The sequence below is a fragment of the Macadamia integrifolia genome, chromosome 8 (assembly GCF_013358625.1).
Source record: "Macadamia integrifolia cultivar HAES 741 chromosome 8, SCU_Mint_v3, whole genome shotgun sequence".
NCBI lineage: Eukaryota > Viridiplantae > Streptophyta > Magnoliopsida > Proteales > Proteaceae > Macadamia > Macadamia integrifolia.
The window spans coordinates 31,856,484-31,867,053 of NC_056564.1; the positions used below are offsets into that span (position 1 = coordinate 31,856,484).

The window sequence follows — 10,570 nt, forward strand, 5'->3', positions numbered from 1 at the left end:
TAGTTGAAACACTGTCACACCCCGTTCATACAGAACCGGACCGGTGACTGGGTTAACTCCGATTAACCCAAACCTGCCAGGATCATCTGATACAGTATCCAGCCACAGCATACACACAACTAAGAAAATCATTCAAGAGTTCAGCGAAGGACTTAATTTACCTGTAATTTCCCCCAATATACTTGATACCCAAATTGTAATACATAGTTAAGTACATGTGGGCCCGCAGGCATGATATTTACACAATAAGAATACAATTTACATATCAAGTACACAAAAGGGATCACCAAAAATTCAAAGAGTAAGCTCAGCTTGGTATCAAAACTACGGTCCCGTAGCACAGCCCTCGCACGAGCAATCCGTGCCGTGCTCTAATTCCTCGGGGACCCACCAATCCTCTTCAGGGAATTCAACTGTGGGGCCTGACCTTTGCTTTTCAGGTTGATGACCTGCAAAATCCTCTAAAAGGGGTGCACACGTGGGATAAGCTCACTAGCTCAGTAAGTGAAAAGAAGGACCACACAGCAGTCCACACAACCATATACACTATATGCTATGCAATTCATTTTTAATCACATCCACCTAACAACATTACTAAGTCTTGGGTATAGTGCTACTACAACCACAGTGTGTGTATACTCCGGGTACGAGCCACGAACTCCATCCCGCGATACGCCCATAGGGCTGTCGGAGAAGGCCCACCGTGAGTACTCAAAAAAGTAAAGCATGTCGACCATCGGTTCTCAATATAAAAGTAAATGACATAAAATAAAGGTGTTGACTCCAGTAATTTAAAAGCAGTACGATTGACCCTCTTGAATATACCACCGGGGTTGCCGACTATCCTAATGACCAGCCGGGCGTATGTCTAACCGCCACAGTGACCTGACAACTGCGACCACTGCTTCCCCCCAAATGTTAACCCAATACTTCAACCCCTTTTGGGAAGGGTCGTAGCACGGGAAGATGATAATCCTACACCGCATGCTCCTATATGACATAGTATGATTGCATAGTGCCTTCGCGTCCCATTCATCGGGCCACCATTGCACTCGTTTCTAAGCCGACTACGGCATCTAGTCTATTAATGCATTATGCACAATGATATCAACATTCATCACATAAGCACATCACCATTTGACATTGAGAAAATAAACACAACACGAATAGCATAAAAATATGAGGATGGCTAAGCTACATAGCATTTGCATGATGACATGGCTAGTCTAGATACAATTAAATGAATGCCAAACAAGCCTTGAAACAAGGTCAAACATCCTCTCCCCACTTACCTGTAGTATACAAAGACTCACGCCTGGTACTGGTGAGATCCGGTGCGAGAAGCGTAAGTTTTGGTGAACCTATCATAAGTGAACGGGGTTAGTATTTTGCCACTTTGGGATCAAAACTAACAAGATTTGATGATAAAATCATGTTTAGAATCCTAAAAGAAGGTCGCACGTCCGTTTTGGGTCCGTTCAGACGTAGAAATCACGTTGGGACTCTCTTGGGTGGGTCGGACAGCCCACCTGTCTTGACCCACCAGTCATGACCGGCGGGTAGGTCGACCCACCGGTCCTGACCCACCGGTCATGGCCGACGGGTAGGTCGGCCCATCGATTACACCCGCCGGTTGGTCCCGAGGGCCTGCTAAGACCGGTGGGCAAGTTGGCCCGTCGGTCGACCCACCGATTGGGCCCGTCGATTGGCCCCGAGGGCCTGCCCTCTCAGGCGGGTGCCCTCAGGCAGGCCATTTGGCCCACCGGTCTTGGCCCACCAGTCTTGGCGAAAAAATGCCATTTTCCCTGAACCCTTCCCCAACCTTTGGGGAATCAAATGTGGCTTTTTCAAACCCATTTTCCACACATTCAATGTCTCATAAGAGGATTCTAACCTAGATCTAGGTTAGATTTAAGAAATGGAAAGCCATCTTACCTTCTTTGCTCAAGATCTCCTTCAAAACCCCAAAATCACTTTAAATCACCAATGCTCCTCCAACCTTGTAAACACTTCTTCAAATCCTTCAAAATCAACACATAGACCATCTATTAAACCTTAGATTCATCATCTCAAGGGGGATTTACAAGACCTCAAGAAACTCTACCCAAATCAAAGGTTTTACTTGGGTATGGTGAAAGTTTAAGGAACCCAGCCTTTGCTCACTTCTAAACGTAGATCTCGTGTTGGAGATCACTCTTCCGGTGTCGGAATGGGAAGATCAAACCTCGACGCCGTTGAAATCCATTTCTTCTTCCTCTTCCTTCCCCTTTCTTCTTCGTTCTCTTTTCTCTCTTCGTTTCTCTCTCCTCTTAAATATTCCCATCAACTATTCAGTGTAATAAATGAGATATTGAAAAAAACCACAAATCTTGCTATTTATACTTTCTTAAAAACATTAGTGACACATGGGTGAGTCACTCAGGTGGGCGGATGCGCCCACCTGTGACCGCCCACCTGAGGGCCAAAAATTGGCCAACAAGTGGGATTTTGATAGAATTCAACTCTCGGCATGAATCTCACTCTCGGCACAAGATATATTATACGTATGCGCTTTAGGATACGGCTACTTTCCAGCTTTATCTGTACATGGCCTTATGATATGTGCATGTACACGGCTTTGGTACACCCATCTCCTCTGGCACTGACTCTGACTTGTCCGGCCAACTGGTGTTCAAGGTCACCCTTGCCATCATGGTCCATAAGGAACCCGCCTTAACCCTCTTCGGTTCGGGTCCTGCATGGTTAAACCGGGTCAACCGTGTAATTAGACCAGGTTTAAAAAGTAGGGTATCACAAACACTCTCTCCCTTTTTCTCCCTTCTTCCCTGCCATGGTGTCCGACCCACCTTCCCTCAACCTTCTATTGGCTCTGCCATCATTTTCTCTCCCTGCGCCTTACCCCTAAGAATTTTCTTCTCTGGCGTGCCCAACTTACCCCATTCCTTCAAGGCCAGCGCCTTCTACGCTTTGTTGATGGCTCTCACCCCTGTGCCCCTGATGAGTTTGGTGCTATTGAATGGAAAGAATAGGATGCAACCCTCATGAGTCTTCTCATTGCTTCGCTTTCTGAAGAAGTCCTTCCCTAGATCATTGACAAAACCACTAGCAAAGAAATTTGGGACAACCTTGCCCATACCTACGGCTCCACCTCTGCCACTTGCATTATGAACTTGCATCTCACCCTCCAATGCCTCACCTAGCAATTTGACGATTCTATTACCCAACTTCTTCAATGTGCCAAATCCCCCACCATCTCTCTTTGGAAGATTTTAATCTTCATTTTTTTGTGTTCTTCGCCAGGAATTGCAAGATATTGTCCCTACCCTTCTTGCTCGCTCAGATCCCATCTCCTACACTGATTTACACAGTCTCATTGTGAATCATGAGTTCCTACGTGTTGACCCTCTCAACAAACTGACCATCTCAGCGACTGATGATATGCCTGTGGTCAATACTGTTCAGAAGGAAACTCCTACCCCCTCTTCTCCTAACCAGGACAAAGGCAAAGTGCGTGGGGGGGGTTGGCGTGGATGTGGTGGTCGTGGTCGTGGTTGTGCCAATCTCTGGTGCTCCATATGCAATCGAACCAACTATACTGCAGTTACGTGTTTCTACAAGCAACAACCTCAGCCATCCCATCCCACTTACACCTATTACTGCCCATCGGCCTTACCCTAGTACCTTGATACTAGAGTCTCCCATCATGTAACCCTTGACCTCCATTCTCTCTCTAATTACTCTGAGTATAATGGCCAGGATCACCTTCATGTTGGCGACGGTAAGGACCTTCCCATCTCACATGTTGGATCTTCTTCTCTTCCCTCCTCTTCACCCTCTCATAATTTTCACTTATCTAACGTTCTCCATGTGCCTGCTATTTCTAAACCTTTACTTTCTGTCCAAAAGTTTTGTCATGATGATAATGTCTTTTTTGAGTTTCGTCCCTCTTGTTTCTTTGTCAAGGATCAGGTAACCGAGTCCACCCTTCTATCTGGACCAAGTAAAGGTGGCCTTTACACCATTTTAGCTCCATCCCCACCGTCCTTCTCTGATGCTCACAGCCAATAATTTGTCATGTTCCTCTGCACGTTTTACTTCTATTTGTCATGCTTGTCAATTAGGCAAATCTAGTCATCTCTCCCTACGAGAGACTTACTTTAAGAGTTTATTTCCTTTGGACCTTATTCATAGTGATGTATGGTGCCCCTCCTTTGTGCCCTCCTTCTATGGGCATTGATATTTTATAATATTTGTTGACGATAACAAGTATGTTTGGTTCTACCCTCTTCTTAATAAGTCTGATGTTTTTTTCATTTTTTCTTCATTTTCAATCTCTTGTGGAATGCCAATTTGGTTGCAAAATAAAAATTGCTCAAAGTAATTAGGGGCTGAGTTTCGCTCCCTCTCTCGATTTTTCAATAAAATTGGCATTCTTCATCGTCTCTCTTGCCCCGATACCAATGAGCAGCAAAGGGCTGTTGAGCATCGCCACCATCACATAGTTGAGACGAGACTCTCCCTTCTGGCTCATGCGTCTATTCCCCAACCATATTGGACCCATGCCTTTGAAACTGCAGTCTACCCAATCAATAGAATGCGCTCTTCGGTCTCCAATGGTCTCTCCCCTTATTAACTTGTGTTTCATCGGCCTCCTGACTACACTTTTCTACTTGTGTTTGGATGTGTTTGTTTCCCCTATTTGCGTCTCCACGACCATCACAAAATTGAATTTCGGTCCGCCCCTTGTGTTTTCTTAGGATGCAGTCCCTCACATCATGGTTACTTAGTGCCTCGACCTCCGCTCAAACCGCACCTACATTGCATGTCATTTGCGTTTCTCTGAGATGTCTTTTCCCTTCTTATCACACTCCCCATCTCCATCTCCTTCCTCCCCCATTCCTTCCCCTTGGCTTTTGGTTCCCACAAGGCACGCCCCTCCTCCTGTATTTCCCTTACCGACTGCCCCAACTCCACCATCGGTCCCTTCACCTTCCTCCCCCCATCACCTATATCTCCCATTCCCCTAGCTTCTCCTCTTCACTCCGCTGCTGGATCCACTCCCACTCCCCCCATCGATGGCTGAAGAACGCGTATGCAGAAAATAAATTTCTTTGTGCCGTTAATATTTCAAAAAATAAAGGGGATTTGGGTTTTAGAAATCCAGAATCGAAGTTCTTGCTAGTGATTTGGGCGACATTGGAATAATCCATCTCTACTTCTTGAGATAATCTGTACATGTACTCTCTCATTCTGGATCGGACGGTATCATTGAGTCGGATTCTAGTATGTTTTCACTGAACGATCAGCAAAAGAGGCTGAAGAAGGCATGGAGGACGAGATGGTTGCTAAGGAAGCTAAGTAGTGGAATGGGCTAAGCAAGCGCATGGTAGAGTGAATGTGTTTGTGACTCCTGATGTTTCAGGTGTTGATGAAAGATTCAAGTGATAGTAATAGTTTCTACTTACAACTTTGTTTTGGAATTCACCCAAAAAATAAATTTGCTTAAAAAACAAGAAAATTGTGCTGCCATAATATTTTGCTTTCTGTTTTCTATCATAGAATATTATTGGAAATACAATATAGTGAATGAAGAATTTCCAGTCGAATTGTGGTTTAGGTTTTGATTTTTTATTGCCCTTCCCACCATTTCAATCTCTATTCTTAGTTACTTCATATATATGTTTCATGAATGAACTGCGTTAGGCTTTAATGTTTTATGGTGAATGGAGTGCAAGTAAAATTTAATATGATGAATGAAGAATTCTTGTATAATTGTGTTGTATCTCTTAATATTTTGTTCTGTCTTTTTTTTTTTAGCCATTTGGTACATATCTCTCATTTATGAGCTTTGAAGGGTTGACACTATTATAGCTTTACAACTAGATAGTATAAGTGCTCTTAACGCACATCATCTTGTTACATGCTATTTGTACTACAGTAGAATGGCTTCTTATTTTTCTTTCCCTTCCTCCCTGTTGTGAATTCTGTGTAGTTCTTATAGGTTAAAGAAAAGACATCATTTGACCATGATATAGGTGCAGCATGATTTCCAATTTGGTGGTGATTTGGTCGGTGGAGTTTATATGGTTTGGCATGTATTTGTCGTTGTTAGTCCTAATGCCTCTTTTTGACTTGAAGAGTAAGGAGCTACATTTTGCATTATAATGGGTGTATTTTGTGGTTTATAGAACTCCTGAAATCTTATGCAGCAAAGATAAAGAATTGACAATGCATGACATCAATGGTGAAGCCATTCAACCTACACTCCCAAGAACAGGACATGTTAATGAAGGAACCTCTGTGGTGTATGGTATGTCTTGAGCAGTTGAAAGACATCTAGAGTATTTTAAATAGTTTTTTGTGGGATTGGAGCAGTTTGGTAATTTACTGCTTTCCCCACCCACACTCTTCCTGGAGTCATAGTTGGTTTTTTTTTCTTCCCTATGCACTTATTTTTCCTTCTGAGTTTCTTCTCACTTTGGGTCTTGCAATTCTAAAGTTGGAATTCTTAACAAGAATAGCTCGGCACCTAGGATAAATTGGAAGAAGTTTTGTTTCGCTTGATTTCTTTATTGGTATATATAAGCTTTTGATATGATCTGAGAATTAAGTGGGAAAGTGGGATTTCCTGCTGTAGGATTAATGACTAGATACAGCAAGGACTTTGATTGATCAACTGAGAAATTATGCACAAAAGAGCTTGAAATGGAGAAAGCTCGCAATGTTGCTTAATCTTTTTCTGGGAAAATAAAAATGTAAAATTTTACAGGTCTGTATTGAATAAAAAACTGAATGTCAAGCCTTACTATTGTGCTAAAACAAACATTTTCAAGCCAGTGGTTTTGTTATAAGAAATTGTAGGCACTAGAGTTTGAAGTTGTTCTTTTTCCCCAATCAAATTCCTTTACAACTTACTGAAATGGATGGAATGGGTAAAAATATCCAATAATCAATTGAAACTCTTGTTGTGAGACACAGCAATTGTTCTTTTTTTCTTTTCTTATATTCCCACTTTTGAAAATCGAAACCAACTTGTGGAGTTCTGTAATTTCTCTCATCTACTCCGATGAACATGCTGTGCTGAAATCTCTCCTTTTTTAAAAAAAAAATATATATATGTATATATTTTTTATTTATTTAAGACAAAGAAGTTCCATTATCAACCTATGTTATATAATTTTTGTCAGTCTACACTAAAATGATCCATGATCAACTTGTGTTAGACAGTTTTTGCTGGTCTATGCTGTAATAATTTTTGCTATTAGAATTGCATGTGATTGATTTGGAACAGTTTTCTGTTAGCCATCCTAGAGAGTATATCTGAACCTGAACAAATTGTTTTAGGCTGTGTTTGGTAAAGAAGAAAAGAAAAGAAATGAAGAGAAACAAGAATCTAGAAGAGAGAAAAAACTGAAATGATAAGAAAATAATTAAAATAGAGTATGTATGTTTGACTACTATATTAGAAGAAAAGAAAAGAAAAGTTTTTGTATTTTCTTATGTTTTTGGTAAGATTTTTTTTTTTTTACGGCAAAAGAAAACTTCATCATTCCCAAGGTGAATTTTGAAATTCAAAAAAGAATCTTCTCTTGGTTCAGGATATGCCAAGCACAAAGAGAATTTATTAAACCAAGAAAAAAATACTTCTTTTCTTCTCTTGGCTACCAAACACAGCCTTAGCGCATCGATTAATAGATATTTTTCCCCCCAATCCAATTTTAAGATGGTTAGGTTTATGCCATTCGGTTGATTGGTTGCTTTACAGTTTGCATTGCTCTATTTTTTGTCTATCCATTGAGTGGTCTACTATTATGTGTGTTTATCTGTGGATGATAAATTAGGATGGATTGTGGAATTTATGTTGCATAGGACTATGTTGGTCCATTGGTGTGTGTGTGAAGTGTAGGTTGTCATTGTTGGTAACTACAAGAGTTTCTAGTGATGCACAGGTGATCTGGTGGAGCTAGGGAAGTTAAACAACCAACAATATAATCTGTCAGCTGATAAGGGTAGTTTGGTAATTTGATAATGTGACAGATGTATCTGGACATAGTGGATGGTATTTGGAAGTATATTACAATCGTACAAAGGCTTTGGCAGTGTTTAGAAGCGGCAAGTGAAGACCCCATACAGTTAAAGTTTCAAAATGACATGTTCATGCAGTGGCTGTGTATTCGGATCTAATTTTGGAAGGCTTAATGGCATATCTGGGCGGTGAATTCTACATGAAAAATGAATCTCATTGAGTCGTGATTCCAATGCAAGTTGAATTGCATCATTTTGATGTTGGATAAAGAAGTTATGGCAATTCTCGTACAATCACATTGAAATAGAGTGAATTGGGAGAGCCCCTAAGAATTTTTAAAGAAAGATATTATTATTAAATTAGATTTGTTGTCGCTTGCTTTTTAGTATCTGAATCTTTAGCTCAAAAAGGAAGTGCAATTGGGATTCCCCAAGAGATAATGGTTCGAATCCATTAAGACTTATTGAATGGATTTCATGTCTCATTTTATGAAATCTTATGGAATGAGTGCAAAAATGATTATTGTAAATAACATTATAGAACTCAAAAGATTGGTGAATTTTTCAAAAAGGGGGCGGGGCACTTGCCACATGAGCCACTATCCCGCTAAGTTTTGCATACCAATGCCCTGACTTGAGTGGTTCATATGATGCCTCGTCTATTATCCTAGTTAACTTTTTAAATAATTAAAAATCAATGGGGTTTTCTAGTGCAAACAATCTGACCTAGTTTTTTGAGTGCTTTTTTTTTCCACTTTTCGCATGTGCCAACATATCAACTAGGAGAATTGTTTCAAATGTCAACATTGGATCCTATATTGTCTTTTTTACAGTCTCATTAAAATAACATAACTAATAAAACAAATGGATTTTCTTGGGGAAACACTGATGGATCATATATAATTAGTTATGTATAATTTCTTTAGGATTTAGGAATTAACTTCTCTATTGTCATAGAAAAAAGTATACATACTATTGCCAGCAACATAGACTGGCACTATAAACTGTATTGGGACCATCTAATTTGTGGACTCTTTTCAAAATCAAATGGATAGGATTTTCACATGGTTAAAGTTGACACAAGCACAAGCAACAGGCTACGTCGATAGTCTCAACCACTTCAACTGAAACCATAATGGGGAAAATTTAAACTCCTGGATAAGTGACAAGGTAAGAAATATGAAATGATTAAGATAATGGACAAGAAGACTTGGAAATTCATGCTCTGTTTTAATTAATAAGATGGTGGTAAATAGCAACATAAATAATTTTAGAAATGATTAATTTAATTTACTAATATTTCCAAGTAAAATGGGTCCATGACACTTGAATGACGTCTTCTTGTAGAAACGATTCAGATTTGAAATATTTTCCCATAAAATTTATTGATGTCAACCAAAGAACCGCAAAGAAAAATTTAACTCGATCGAACGGCGTCTAAATAACATTACAATTAACTTTCATGTTAGAACAAACAGCCATCAATCTTGGGGAGAGAGAGAGAGAGAGATGAATGAGATGTTATCTCCAGGATCTTCAACAACCGCCGGAGACAAGGGAGGCTAGATGATTTTGGGGAAGATGGGATGTGTCTAATTACCATTTAACCCTTTATTACTAAATTTCAATTGATTTTGTTTTTCTTTGATTTTTTTTTTAATTTGAATAATTAGTGTGATTTTACTCAATTAACCTTTAAATTTATTCTCAACCACATTTTTACTGTTGTTTAAAGAGGGTAATGGTTGTCTTGCTATGTTTGGATAAATAACATACTCTTGTTATATTAATAATTTCTCTAAAAAAAAATATGAAGCGAGTTTGTGAAAGATAAAATAATAGATTGAGTTAGAGAAGTAAAGAGAAAAAGGAAGAGAGATCTCACACCTCATCCTTCTCACGGTCCCCTTTCCCTTTCTGTTTCTCCCATCTCACGCCCTTTCTCTCTTTTCCTAATCTCTGCAGTAGAATTTCTCTCCCATCTCACGGCTCTCTTCTTATTTGACCACCGAATCCCTCTCTTTTCTTCCACTCACTCCACAACTCTACCTTTTCCACTTTCTCTCTCTCCCAGAGTTCTAAATAGCAACCCTCTCCTCCATCTCACGTCAATTCCATCTCTCTCTCTCTCTCTCTCTTCATCACAGTTTCACCTAGAAAGTACGTTGCAGAGATCATCTTCATTACATCATTCCGCATTACCGTTGAATCCCTTCATCTATGTTATTGTCTCCATAGAAGAACATCGTCACTTTTTCAGTTAGTCCCATGAGCGACTAAGTTTCCTTTATCTTTAGGTGTAGATGAACCGTTGATAATCATTATTTAATTTTTAGTTTAAGCATTCTTGATTGTTTGATGTTGAGACTCTATCCCTTTGTGGATGATTTTAATTGATTTATTTAGTTTAGAGAATGTGCTTAGTGATTCATATTTTCTATTTAAAAAATAGTTTTTATCAAAATTTTAGTTGTATCGATGACAATTTTAATTGATCGAACTAAGCGTGCTAAGCATATGCGAAAGATGATAGTACTTGGCAAGA

At 39.7% G+C, this 10,570-nt stretch overlaps 1 long non-coding RNA gene across 2 annotated transcripts; it reads left to right on the forward strand.

Moving 5' to 3' along the window:
• The first annotated feature begins 4,212 nt into the window (after positions 1–4,212).
• Positions 4,213–8,558, forward strand: LOC122085963. Of its 2 annotated transcripts, none has more exons than XR_006142297.1 (2): positions 4,213–6,310; positions 7,940–8,558. It is a non-coding gene; the product is annotated as an uncharacterized LOC122085963 (long non-coding RNA). The 2 variants fall into 2 exon arrangements; XR_006142296.1 differs by having other exon boundaries at positions 7,950–8,558.
• Positions 8,559–10,570: the final 2,012 nt, after the last annotated feature.